The sequence below is a fragment of the Loxodonta africana genome, chromosome 20, assembly GCF_030014295.1.
Source record: "Loxodonta africana isolate mLoxAfr1 chromosome 20, mLoxAfr1.hap2, whole genome shotgun sequence".
Taxonomy (NCBI): Eukaryota; Metazoa; Chordata; class Mammalia; order Proboscidea; family Elephantidae; genus Loxodonta; species Loxodonta africana.
The window spans coordinates 67,535,625-67,550,020 of record NC_087361.1 but is presented as its reverse complement, the minus strand read 5'-3'; positions in this window follow the sequence as shown (position 1 = coordinate 67,550,020).

Sequence of the window (14,396 nt, the reverse complement as noted above, 5' to 3'; positions counted from 1 at the left end):
GGATGGAGAAGAGACAGTAACTCACTCACTGCTGCCTTTTTTTTCCCACCTTCTTAAGAAAAACCTGTTGCAGTCGAGTCCATTTCGACTCATAGTGACCCTATAGGACAGAGTAGAACTGTCCACAGGGTTTCCAAGGAGTGGCTGGTGGACTGGACCTGCAGACCGCTTAACCACTGCACCACCAGGGCTCCTTCCTTTAAACAAAATTATACCCAGATTCGGTCCTAAAAGCGTGTGCCTTAGAGCATTTGCTTTCCAAAACGTAGTCCTCAGAATGAATCATTCCCATTTTTATTCTCGAATTTAGTCTCTGCGAGCTCCACAGATTGGAAGGAGGTTCTTCTGTTGCTCTTTGAGCAACAGATAAACAAAAAGAGAAGGAAAATGCCATTGACATATTATCTAAAGAACTTTTCCTTTATCCAAAAGTGTTCTTGATTGCACAGCACAGGCTGTGAAAAACGGGAATGAACGTTCATTACAGAAGCATCAGAAGGGTTCAGGTGTGACTGCAGCCTCCAAGCACAAGGGCCAGATGGCAAGGAAGACCCCAAACTGAGGCCTCGGCCCCTTTGAAGAGAAAGACATCCTCGTACTTTGGTAACTGAGAAATTGAGCTATTGAAAACCTCAATTATCTCCTTTACTCCTGGTTTACAGAAGGCAATGTAATTCACAACTCCTTTAGGTCCCTCTGACTCCTGCTGAATTGTGGGATAAGTTGTTTCAGTCTCCTACATTATCTATGCAGAGCAGATGTCGAGCTGTTTTTGCAAGTTTCGGTGTGGAAGACCTGCCTTTCTGAGCAAACTTCTAAAAGGACTCCCACCCCAAACATCTGACACGCACTGGATTTCTTTGTTGTGTTTTTAGCAACAGGTCTCTTGGTCAGACACGAGCCTGTGGCTGAGGTTGGCACGGTCTGTTCCTGCATACTGCATCAACTGTGAGGTTACCGAAACGGGCCTGAGCAGAAGGATGTAGACAGTTCGTGACACTGTAGACAAGTTCTAGAAAGCTCTGGGGAAGTGAATAGATGTGTTTTTGCCTAAATTTGGCAACCTAGAGAGTGACATAGAGCAGAGTCATTCCAGTTGGCATGTCTGTCTTCTGCAGGCCAATTCAGGTTGGTTCGGGAGAGAAGCCTGCTTTAAAACATGGTGGTGGTTGTGCAGATGGAGGTGAGGAAGTTTATAGACAGGTTTCAAGTTTAGGGACAAGTTAGGGTTTTCAGAGGCTGTCACCCTATGCTACTATTTTCATCCACTGTTAAATTTTCACTTGGATCTCTGCCCAGCCATAGCAGTGACTGAATTGGATCCGAGTTAGTGCAGCGATTCAGATGGTGTCTTATTCATAGTTGCTAGGTTGTTCTTTAGCCATTTTTGCTCTTAGTCATTTCAGTTAGACAGGTCAAGCTGGTTGACTTACTGATTTTTAAATGGACTAGAGTTTTCAAAATGATGATTGACACAGTGAGAGTTGGGTAGGAATTTTTGTTTATTTCATTCCTAAAATCATTATTTCTTTCAATAGGGAAATTGACTAACCCAGCTAATACCTGATCATCTTTTCAGAGTCTGTGCTGCCTTCTACCCTCGCTGCCATTGATCTGTTTATTGATCATGTGCTATCATGATTCCTCCTTATGTAAGAATGTAAGCTTCAGATGGGCAGGCCCATGTCTCCAGGATGTTGTGAAGAGCAAGTTTTGGTGCTCATTGACGAAGGGCAGATAATGAGGCTGGTTTCCCTCCGTGTAAACTGACTACACAGTTAATCTCAGCTCTCTTTTTGGGAAAAGGTAATCAGGTTATGTGAGGCTGCTTTCTTCTGGTCCAGTATTAGACAGATACCCTGATGATAATGAAAAGAAAAATGTGCCCATAACCCCACTATCACATAAGAATTCTGCTTCTACCCCGCAGGAGCTCAGTGAAAGAGGAGAAAGTCTAGCCTGGATTTTCACAGGGAAATTTAGGACTATATTAGCATGCTTTACGCCTAGGTGTGTTGAGGGGTTTGGGGCAGACAGATTGACTCGCTAACCTCATTAACATTTTAGTTTTCATGACATTTAATCTGCTAAGAATGGGGTGCATTGTATGAACAAAAAATAAAAGGTTACATAAAAATTTCAGCTATGAAATAGTTTGGATTTGTAGCAGCTGGTCGTGTTGAAACACTTTCTGTTCTGCTTAATTCCTAACCAGGCATAACTCAAGTTAAATGCTAAACTTTAGGTAGCAGCTGATAAATGGTTCTAAGCTTTCCTGACTAATAACAGAATACTCCTACTACTTTGGTGAATCATGGAAAACTCTCTCTCATTTATTTTTAATTATGTCTTTTGCATCTGTTACTTGATGTCACGGACACGGATGTTCCCGTGTGGCAGTGATAGTTCCAGACTACTACCTCTGTAGCTGACTGTCCTTGAGAGTTAAGGGGAAGTACTTACCTTCTGAATGAGGTGGAATTGCCAGAACGTATTTTTCCTCCATCTCTTCGTGGTCTTGACAGAGATAATCAGTCCATAGAGCTCTGTAACTTTCTGTACTGAGAGCCAACTGCAGACATCCAAGACTGGAAAAATCTGGAGTCTGTACAAATAAGGAGAGACAAGGCCAGGGATTGGCAAATCAAAGAAGACTTGCTCTCTGCCAGGGAATCGGCCTCCTAGTTTTAAACAATACCTTTAAAACCCTCACTTCTACGTGTGCCACTTCCCGCTTCAACCTGTACTTCCTAAGCTAAAGTACTTAATGTACTTCTGGATCTTGCCTTCAACCATAATGTCATTAGGGGTAGCCCTTCCCAAGTGTCTGTCAAATTACGCCTGCTCATTTTAGTGAGAAGGCTTTATGTATGAGTCACAGTGAACCCAGCCATGTAAGGACTAAACGCTCTCTGGTCCCTGAGATCCATAACCCCTGAGTTAAGCCAGAGCTACAAATACATGGTCTAGACTTTGAAGGGGCAGGATATGATTCTTAATATAGCTCACTGACCTCAAAGTCAGGGCTGGATTCTAACAATTTTCCTCTAATAGGAGAAGCCTGCCTCACTGGTGACTAGAAAGATTCTCACCTCTTCTGCTACCACAGAAACAGACTAAAAAGAATGGAGAGGCCCGAATCTGGCAAATCCTGACCTGAGGTTATTTCAGCTCCAAGTGTCAGCCTCTAAACGCCTCGAGTTTGAATGCTTTGGTGTCATGGGATTCTATCGTTGTTCATTGACATCTGCTGACACCCTTCCTCTGTAAAGTGCAGTTAGGCATGGATGAGTCAGTGCTTTTTATTCTGGCGTGTTTGTTTTTAAAAAAATAAATATGAATTGCTTTGAGAGATTTTCAACATCTCATGGTTGTTTCAGAACCAAAGTTGAGGGCATTCCCAGCAGGACTTGCGTGCCATACTCCACTGTCTTCCCAGTAGGGTGAGTGAGAGCCAGCTGCTATGGATTAATAGGGCTGTGCTGCAGGTGCAGCCTCTCACCTGGCCTTGATGGCAGTGATACAGGGCTCAAGAAAGGAGATGCTGGGAAGGGGAAAGGAGTGGGATGCTATCCAACCTTACAGAGATTCAGCCAACAGCCTTTTAGCTCAGAGTTCCTGTTCAGTCTGGCGTGTGAGCCCCAGCACTATGGTGGAGAAAGGCAATGGGAAAACATCTGTGTGGTTGTCTTCGGGTTCCTAGAGAAACAAAGCCAGTGAGACACAGAGAGAGATTTACTTCAAGGGATTGGCTCATTCAGTTGTGGGAGCTGGAAGTCCAAAATGCGTAGGTCAGGTCGCAGGCCAGAGACTCCTGCAGATTTGCATCCCCAGGTCCACTGGTCAGCAGCAGGCTGGAGGCTTTTGCAAGCTTATGTTCCTGGGAGCCAGCTGCAGGGGAAACTGAAGGAACTGAAGGCTCTCGTACCAAGACCCTCAGGTCGTCGGTATCGAGAGAAACGGAGAGAGAGAAAGGGGAAAAATTCTGCCAAAATATTTATTTATAGTCTGAAGGCAAACCACATCCAAAGGAACTCCCCTTTCAACTGATTGATCACATTACATTAGATTGCATTATGGAAAGTTATTATAGTACATTACATTATGGAACAGCAACTAGTCTAGTGTTTGGCAAAACTACTGGGAAACACATCCTAGCCAAGCTGACACACAAAACCTGCCATCACAGTCGTACTTGTGAAAGATCCTCTCCCTGGCCCCATGAATTTTACCCTCCTGGGCCTGAGTTTGCCTTAAGGATGAAGCTTGATGAGCAGCTTCAAGGAGAGCAGTTTGTTTGGGAAGTTTGGGTGTTTTTCTCAGGCCCAGCTTTGGTTGGTGAGATGACTGTTTTAAACCTGAAAGAACTGAGCAAATGGGAAGAAAGAAGAAACTATGCTCAGGGACTTTGGGCAGCTTGGTTCCAGTCTGCTTCTCATTTAGCCCTGAGCCATTATTGTCTTGGTAACAGAAGCTAACTGGACGCTGAACTGAGGGAATGCCTTCTGTGACCCCTGGATTGCTCCCTAGATTCTTGAGCAGATTTTCTGCCTTATGAGACCCTGGCTGGATGCTAGAAGCAAACCTTCCTCGACTCGGAGGAAACAACTGCTGCTAGAGAAACTCTAGGCCAGGCAGAGTTTAAAAGAATATTCAGCTTTCAATATAGCTGTTCAAATTTCCCCATGACCTGTGACACCCCCAAGCCAGGGACACTCCCATAGCTTTTATGACATTTAAGGCTAAAACTACTAGAGGTTAGAAAAGGCTGTGAGAAGAGCCATCTGAGCTATAGGTGTGTTGCCTGTTGCTTTTCAACATACCAAAACAAACCGGTTCCCACGGAGTCAGTTTCGACTCATAGTGACCCTATGTGTTTCAGACTAGAACTGTGCTCCATAGGGTTTTCAAGGCTGTGACATTTTGGAAGCAGATTGCCAGGCTTCTGGGTAGGTTCGAACCGCCAACCTTTGAAGTCCAGCACTTAACCATTGGTACCACCCAGGGACATCTCTTTTCAATACACAGGAAGGAATTTGTTAGTTCAGAGGCAGAAACCCAAAGTGACTGCAGCTAGACCTTGCTGATGCTGAGGACCGATCTTGACCTTTCTGTAGCATGAGCTGGGGCACAATTTGACCTGCTGATTTTGCAGAGGCCACCCAGCCTGCCCTTGCATCTGTCTGCTGAATAGCTCCTGTTACAGGGGCAAACCCAGGACACTCAATCTGAACCGCTGCGGAGAATTCGTAATCCTTCCTAGGTTGGAGCCCTGGACCAATGAAACTCACCTCTGCCCTGCGAGCACAGCCCGTCCACACAGGCCTTCGATGGTCCAGTTATTCTTTGCACAGTGACTTGTGGAGCAACTACTGTGTACAAAAAAGTGACATTTGTCAGGGGTAGGGAGTGCTGACTGGGAGCCTTGCCGACCACCATACGTTCAGAATGTAACAAAAGCTGGGCAACAGGTTCAGAGAAAACTCTTCAACACGTTATCTACACTCTGTTGTGGTTTTAAAATTCGTACGTCTAGGTCTGCAAGTGAGCGGGGCGGCAAGGGGAGATGGTTTCAGAACAGAACACTCTAGTGCTGAGTGCAGTGCGAGGCTGGTGGTGTGAGCTGGAGGAGGAGAGAGGTTGGCAGGGACGAAAGGTGCGGAAGACGTGTTACCTGTTAGCTACTTGGCTCTCAGTTCCCTCCGTTTCTTGAAGGTGATATGGGGTGACTCTTGAGGTTCCTCCGACATGATTTCAGTTCAAGTGTCCCTTCCTCAGACACCAGTTCAATCCCCAATTAGCTATCCAAAGCAACCACAGTAGGGGAGACAAAGCAGACATCAGTCTTCCCTATCTCCGTTCTCTCCCTTTGCCCTCTTTCCCTCAACAACTGGCTTGCATTGCTGTTTTCTCTGGTTGCTAAATCAACATTTTTTATTTCTGTCCCACTGTCAAACCCAGTCAGAGCCCAAGAGACAGAGCTGAGCCCATGGGACGGACACGGAAACTGCTTCCTTAAGAGCTTTTCCTGTAGTTTTTTGACAGCTGTCCCACAAAGCCCCAACTCCATTCAGAAAACCCTCCTCCCTCAAGAACCTTTTCCTCTCCTTGGAATCCAAGTCACTATCTGCTTAGAAATGCCAGAGATGTCCAGGTCAAGGGGCCTGTGTGAGGGGACAGAGGTGTCAAGAGTCCTTTGGGGAACTGAGATGAGCGGGTGGACCACAGGTGCTTCCCCTCGATCAAGCCTCCTCAATGGGCTTCCTGCAGGGGCAGCTGTTTTTTTTTTTTTTTTTTTTTTTGTCATACACACCACTCCTATCCAAGCCCAACCTGTGGAGACGACTGCATTTCAAGACAGGGTGATTGCTCTGTTCTCACTTGACTCAGGGCCTTCAATTCGATGAAATCCAGAGCCACTGGACTGTGGAGGGGAGGTGGGGAGCGCCAGCTTTACTGGGAAAGTCCGGCTGGGGTGGGGGCTGGGACTGGAGGAGCTGACAAAGCTGAGTTCCCAGACCACAGAGCCTAGAGTCTGTCAATTCAGAAACCAGGTAGAAAACCACTGCAGGACCCTCCTGCCTCTGCAGGGTCATCTCCACCCACGCCCTGGACCTGAGGCTCTGCAGGGGCTCACAAGCCAAGCCTCCCTCCTTTCTCTGCCTGCTTTCTCGTTTTTTCCTTCTCTCAATAAATGTCCAGTGTCTTCTGTGTGCCAGACACTGTGCTGGGCAACTCAAACATGAATAAGACACACATCCTTACTTGCTCTCTGGGGGCTCAAAATTTAGTGGGAAGTCAAACAGGTAGAGAACTGAAATACAATGTCATACCTATTACGGTCAGTAAAACCAAAAACCTAAACCCACTGCTGTTGAGTTGATTCCAACTCAAAGCGACCCTACAGGACAGAGTAGAACTGCCCCATAGAGTTTCCACAGAGTGCCTGGTGGATTTGAACTGACCTTTTGGTTAGCAGCCATAGCTCTTAACCACTATGCCACCAGGGCTCCATTATGGCAGGTAGGTACCAAACCCCAAACCAAAGCCGTTGCTGTCAAGTGCATTCTGACTCCTAACGACCCTATAGGACAGAGCAGAACTGCCCCATAGGGTTTCCAAAGCTGTAATACTTACGGAAGCAGACTGCCACACCACATCCCTCTCCCTCGGAGCAGGCTGGTGGGTTCGAACCACAGATAATTCAGTTAGCAGCTGAATGCTTAATAATGGCATCAGGAGGGCCCCTTGGCAGGTGCTCTGGGAGTCAAAAAAAAAAAAGAAGACCAAGGGTCTGGTTGGAGGTCATAAAGAATTTCTGTGGTGACTGCCCCTAGCATCACTGCCACCACCTTTCCTCTCCTCTTCCCTTTTCTTATGCCTGCCCCCTTGCAACTCCAACCCCCATTGACTACTCATTGTCTTCAACGCCTCCTGCCTCGGGGAATATGAATCAATGCTGCTCAGTCACTCCCCAAACAAAGAAGTGGGAGACTGAGGCCCACATTAGAGACACCACACAGCGTCGCCGTTAACTGCAGAGCCAAGGCAGGCTTCCCCTGCTGCTACCAAGAAGCGGGCTCTATTCAACACCTCCCCCCCAACCCCCACCCCTCAGTGTTTACACCGAAGTCCCAGCACCCCCATCCAACTCCCCACAGCTGCCAAAAGGTGGGCGGGGGGGGGGTGGTGGTTATTTTTACCTTCCGGGTTGGGAAAGGGGCAAAGGCTGAGGCCGGGGCAGTTCGGTGGCGCCAGCTGGGGGCTCACAGGCGATGAGAAAGGCCCGCCCCGCGAGCGGTGCGCGAACCCAGTAGGAAAGAAATAGCGCTGGGTGCCCCGCCCAGAGGTCTGGCCTGCAGATGTCTGCCTGGACGCCGGCCAGTCACATGCGCTGAGGCTGCTTAAAAAGAGAGCTCAGGTAACCTCCCGGCTCGAATGTCTCTTCTGGCATGAGGAGCCCTCCGAGCGAAGGTGCCAGCTCTTCTTTGCGGGGCCTGGGTGACAAAGAGGAGCAGAGGGAAGGGTAATGCGGGCCAGGGCGGGAGGCGTGGCAAAGCAGTGGTCCTCGGTCCTTGCAGTGGTGAGGACAGTGTGGGGGAGCAGCTGAAGGGAGGAAAAGCTTGGCAATACGTTCCGAGACCAAATCTTCACCTGGCACTGGTCATTGTTTCCGGAACCCACACCCCATCACTGCCTATCTTCTCTTTCCCAGAGCTTCCCCCCATGTACTCCCACCCCCACCCCACCCTGCTCAGAATGCCAGCATCTGTCTACCTTAAACAACACACCCTGACAACTCTCTTCTCCCACCCACCCTCTCCTCTGACTCAGGAGTCCCTTCTGCTCTCTAGGCTTCAGTTTCCCCTTAGGCAGCACGCTTAGGAATTCGCTCTCAGAACCCCCCAGACAATCTAGGGCAGAACAGAGGAGGCTCCTGGGAGAAGAGGTTGTACTCTGGAACAGATCGATTTACTAAAGTCCCAGAACTAGGTTAAGAGATTCTCTCAGTAATGTGGAGACCTCTCTGTTCACAGCTGAGTTCCCTGGAATGTTGGGGGAGCCTCCAGCCAAGAGGCTACTTTGTTCAGTTCCTCCTAGTGAGGAATGCTGTGTGTATTATGGTTGGAATGGCTCAACCCCAGGGGCACCTGTTACATGCAGTGGGGTGGCTAGATAGGGGTCTGGGGATCATGAAGGGACAGAAAACTTGCTATCTGCATGATGACATGGTGCTGTGGAATGGGGGGGCCCAGAGAGCAGAAGTTGTGACTATGGGCCCAAGAAGCCCAAACCCAAGGGCCTGGTCTGGGATGATAGCCGTAGGGTGGGAAGGTAGAACCCATTCAACAAGCTCTGGAGATTACTGATTAGATGACTGATTGTTCAAGGAGAAATTTGTGACCAAAAGCCAAACAAACCAACCTCCAAATTTGCATATCTAATTTGTCCAGCAAAGCCAGTTAGAGCAGGAGCATTTGTGATTTTAAGAACCAATCTGGAACTCCAGACTCCATGGAGATTACTCCTTAGGTTGGAGACAATGCTCATTTTTTCTCTGGTTGAAAAATGTAAGAAATGAACGTGGGGCTGGGACCTATGCAAAAGTGTCTAACACAGTTCCTGGAATGTAATCGGTCAGTTTGGTTCTGAGCCAACCAAGGGCCAAAGCACCAATGCTGAACAGACACTGGAGAACCCTGACAGGCAGGGAGCTAGACTCAGGAGTGAATAAGGTTCCAGTGGACACTGCGTACAATTCCCACTCAAAACAGAGTAATTGGGGAGTGCCTAATAAAGAGGCCCTTACAAACTGTGGGCAGGGGTGCAGGAACCCCCTAAAGGACAGCGAGGCGTGCGAGGGCTAGCCACACAGGGCAAGGGAAGGAAGTAGCTCCTGGAATCTTAAACAACGATGGTGATGGACGAGGCTGTAGGAGAGTACGACCCCACAGAGCTGTGGCCTTTGGTAGAGGAAGGCAGGCACTGCCAACTGCAGGGAGGAACCAAGGGAATAAATGTGCTGACCTCACTCTCCTGCCATCTCATTTTATTCCCATGCCTCCCATTGGCCAACAGTAACCAAAAGCCAGAATGTAAGGGAGCCAGATTGGTACAGTCTAAAAAGGCCCACCCCGCCATCCCCCCCACACCCTAGGGCACAAAGCACAGTGGAGAAGGGTGGAGAGAGGATCCGGAGGGGCAAACAGAGTCTCTATGATACTAAGCAGATAATTTCATTACTATTAATAAACATTATCCGAGCACAAAACATGTGCCAGCATGGTGCTGTACGCCAAGGATAAAACACAGGAACGATGCTTCGAGAACCGAGTAGTCCAGTTGGGCAGGCAGGACAGCAGTGTTCAGGGAAGCTTTCTTGGAGGAAGTGAAAGGTGAGATGGAGCTCGGAGCTTGGAGGACAGGTGAGAAGAGGGCTGGGAGTGGTCTCCCTCACTGTAGCAGAATGCCACTTAGCAACCTGATCCACCCCAAGGTCAAGTTTCAGATGATCCACCCCTAAGATTTTACGTTATAGGCATGGCCAAAGACACCCATCTGACTGTAGTTGTCTGACTCCACATATTACTAATCACCTACCTGGGAAGGATCAATTTGCCCAACTGCCTATCCTCCTAGCTGAGCTCTCTGAAGGACAAGGTTCTTCCACCTCTAAGAGTGATGTCCTAATGAATCAAGCAGTCTATCCATAAAAACTCATTGGACTGTCATATAGAAGGCCCCAGGCTAGGAATGCGGGCTGTACACATGAATTAAACATATTCTTAGCTCTCAAGGAACTCATATTCTGTATGGAACAGAATCACACACACAAAAAAAGATTACAAAGTGTTTGGTAGGTGGTGAAATGGAAGTATGAACAAAGTTCAGGGGAAGCACAGTGTGATGGTTAAGGTTGTCAGCTTGGCTGGGCATGGGTGTCCTGGCAAAGCTTGTTTGCTCTGGATTCTGCATCTGGCTCATCATCTGACCTCCGGCTCTTGGGACTTGAGCCGGTTGCCCACTGTATTACCTGCTGATCTCGGATTCATCAACCTCCGCAGCCTGTGAGCCAGTGGGCTGGCATCTAACCTGCCAGTCTTGGGTTCGTCAGTCCCTGCAGCTACATGAGTCAGGAGAAGCCTGCAGCTTGATGCCTGACCCGTGGACTTGGAATTTCCTAGCCTTTTATAGGGTCGCGGAAACCCTGGTGGCGTAGTGGTTAAGTGCTACAGCTAGCCGAAAGGTCAGCAGTTCGACTCCGCCAGGCACTCCTGGGAAACTCTATGGGGCAGTTCTACTCTGTCCTATAGGGTCGCTATGAGTCAGAATCAACTCGACGGCAACAGGTTTGGGTTTTTTTTTTTTTTTTTCGGTTTTTTCTGTGTAAGCCATTTCCTTGAGATAAATCTCTCTCTGTTTATATATCTATACACACACACACATATACACGCTTCACTAGTTTTGCTTCTCTGGAGAATCCAGCCTAAGAAACACAGTGCGACTAATTTCTAGAGGTGTTAAAAAAAAAAAAAAAAAGGCCCTGGAGAGGTAATATTTATACTGCAAGTCCATTAATGAGTAGGATCTACTAGGCAGCAAAATAGGAATTCCTAGCATAGAATTGGAAATGTGTGGAAACAGCAACAGGTGAAAAGTCCAGGGTGGCCAGAGCATAGGGTGGTGGTGAGTGCCAGGAATTGTGCCTGGGGAGAAGAGTTGGGGTCTGTTTGCCAGTTAAGCAGACAAATAGGCAACCAAAGGATATTTTAAGGCAGTGGAGTAACATGATGAGTTTTGTTTTTGGAAAAATAATTTTCCAGGAGGAAACCGTGTTAGCTGCCCTTGAGTTGGCCCCAACTCATGGTGATCCCATGCACAACGAAACAAAATGCTGCCCAGGCCTGTGCAGCCCCAGTTGGAGACTAGATTGCCGTGATCCATGGGGTTTTCTTTGACTGATTTTTGGAAGTAAGTCACTAGGCCTTTCTCCCTAGCCTGTGTTAGCCTGGAAGCTCCAATGAAACCTGTTCAGCATCATAGCAACACTGACAGACAGGTGGTACTACACATGAGAAGCATTGGTTGGGAATCAAACCTGGGTCTCCAGCATGGAAGGAGAGAATTCTCCTACTGAATCACCAATGCAGCAGGATACAATACTTGTTCAAATGCAAGTAGTGGGATTTGAGTGGTAGATTTGTATCTCTGCATCCCAGTCACCTCTTCCCGCCCTTCCCCCACCATCTTTCTCCAGAGAGCAGTGATTTGAAAACTGATGTTATTCTGACTTTGCAACAAATAAAATAAAAATTAAAACCTCAAACCAACTGCCATCCAGTCAATTGTGACTCATGGCAACCCCATGTGTGCTGAATAGAACTACTCCATATGATTTTCAGGGCTGCGACTTTTGGGAAGCAGATCACCAGGCCTTTCTTCCAAGGCACCCCTGGATGGGCTTGAACCATCAACCTCTCGGTTAGTAGTAGTTAGCTTAACCCAGGGACTACCTTGCAACAAATAACAGTGCCAAATGGATGAGCTTGTTTCTTCTTCTAGGACAATGTGGATGGAGAACCCACAGGAGGATGTTTCCTCTCCCTCTGGTTTTTACCACATTCCCAAATCTGATGACCAGAAGAGGTGGGATGGAGCCTTAACTGGAACAGTCAGCCTATGGGACCTAGGATCTGCCTATCCTATAATCACCAGCCATCCCCATAGCTTGTCAGTCTCCCTGAGGCTCATTCCAAACTTTGTGTCTATTCCCCCAGGTCTGAGCTGAAAAACACCAAAAATAGGCCAACTCTTTTCAATTTAATTATCCATTCCACTGAGGACACCAGATGGAATGAAGCAAGGGGACAGGTGTACTGGGGGTAAAGAGGGTGGGAGGAGGTTCTAAATGGGGTCGTCTCAGGAGCCAGGACTCACCTCTGCAGAGGGTACAGACTAATGGGTTCCAGGCTTTGAGCTCCAGGCCAAGGGTGTAATGTTGCCCCCACCACTGGTTGTGGAGGAGAGCGGGCGTGGTCTGTGAGGTGACCCGAAGGATGGAGGTGGTGCGTGGGCCAGCTGCGCAAGATGTCCTGGGGAGAGGAGAAATGGGATGCTTCCTCCCCTGGGGCTAATAGAGAGATGGGTGGGGGCTCACCCGCCTTGTCTGCTTCTGTTCTCTGGGCCCGTGGACAGCCAGCAGCCCACACCAAGAGTGTATTACAGCAGCCAAGCAAGGTGTTGGAATCTATTTCTGGAGCTCTCTAAGAGTGGGGAAACAGCTGCCTGGGACCACATGGCTTCTGCTGTGGCGTCCTCATATAGAATAGAGTGACATTTACTAAGTAAGTGCAGGCAGCACGTGGACAGGGGAGAGAGAAAATGACCCTTAGAGCCTTAGGGGTCTCTCACCCTTAGCAAGTCCCTTCTTAGCCCCAAAGAAAAGACCACTGATATGGAGCTAGTACCCCCTCTAGTGGTGAATATAGGGATAAAGTTGGGGCCGCTTTATTTGCCCCCTGGTTTGAGCCATGGCAATTTCTCCCCCAAAGCTCCAAAAAAGTAGGCTGTGCGCCTGCGGTGTGAGTCCAGGGCTGATTCTCCCTAGCGTCCTTCTCTCTCCTAATTGCAGCGATGGTCCCTGGCCAGAAGCTTCTTTCAAACATCTGGATCAACCTATTACAGTGGAAAAACCGTGCGGCTGTGCCTTGAATCGCGTCTTGTTCCTATGAGAGCATTGAATGCGTCACTTTTCCTTTTTGTTCAATGGAAGAAAATAAACTATCTGTTTGAGTATCAATATTCGAGCCTGGCTGTTCCTATATCTGTAACATGGAGATGACAATAGAGGCATCGCCTGCCTCTCTGGGAGGTTGTAACATCTGATCACAGCAGGGGTTGTTGCTATCTCAGCACTCCTGTATGATGCCTGTCACAGTTCTGGAATCTCCGGTGGCGTAGTGGTTTAATGCTAAAGCTGCTAACCAAAAGGTTGGTAGTTTGAATCCACCAGGTGCTCCTTGGAAACTCTATGGGGCAGTTCTGCTCTGTCCTATAGGGTCACTATGAGTTGGAATCAACTCGACAGCAATGGGTTTGGTCACAGTTCTATGGCAGGCAGTCCCTGATCTGAGCATGAGGGGTATGTGTATGTGTGGGGAGAGGACCCAGCTAGTCCCATGGGTGGATGGTCGTCCCTGCTGGAAGCTGGCCTCCCTGTTACTCCTGCCTGGAGCTGCGACACCCCATATGTCAGCCCCTGGTGGCTGCCAGGCTTCTTCCATCATGGTAGGAAGTCACCTTTTCCAGCTGTACAGGGCTGGCTGCCAGGGGAGGACTGGTGACCTGGAGATTACGGTGCTCAGGCTGCAAAGATGTAGGGCGGTGTCCTGGGCCTATTTTTAACACAGGACCCTGTGAGAGACAGCTGGAGTCCAGCTTTGACCCTCAGATTTCCCGGTGGCACTCCCTCCTTCTGCTCTCCCTAGCCTGATCCAGACCCTACCCCAGTGGAAATTCATCAGGTACTGACCACAGCAGAGAAGGGGCTGTGGCTGCCTTCTCTGAACTCGGAATTCCGTAGCGAAAAGCGCCCTCCAGGTGTGCACTGAACACACTTCCCCAAAGCAGAACCACAGGCACCCCAGCGCCTGGCACATAATGAACCCTCAGTAAAGATTTAAGGTTTGTTTAGTGAGAGAATGGATCTGGACAGACTGATCACTGTCCCTGGGAGAGGAGTCTTTAGGGCTACTCATGGTCATAGGGAGCTAGCAAGGGCAGAGCTCTGGGTCAGGGAGACCCAGGTTCAAGGGCTGGCTCTGTCTCTTACTAAGTAGATGTCCTGGTTTTTCTTTCTTAAGCCACAAAATGAGAATAATAGTTCTCGCTTTATG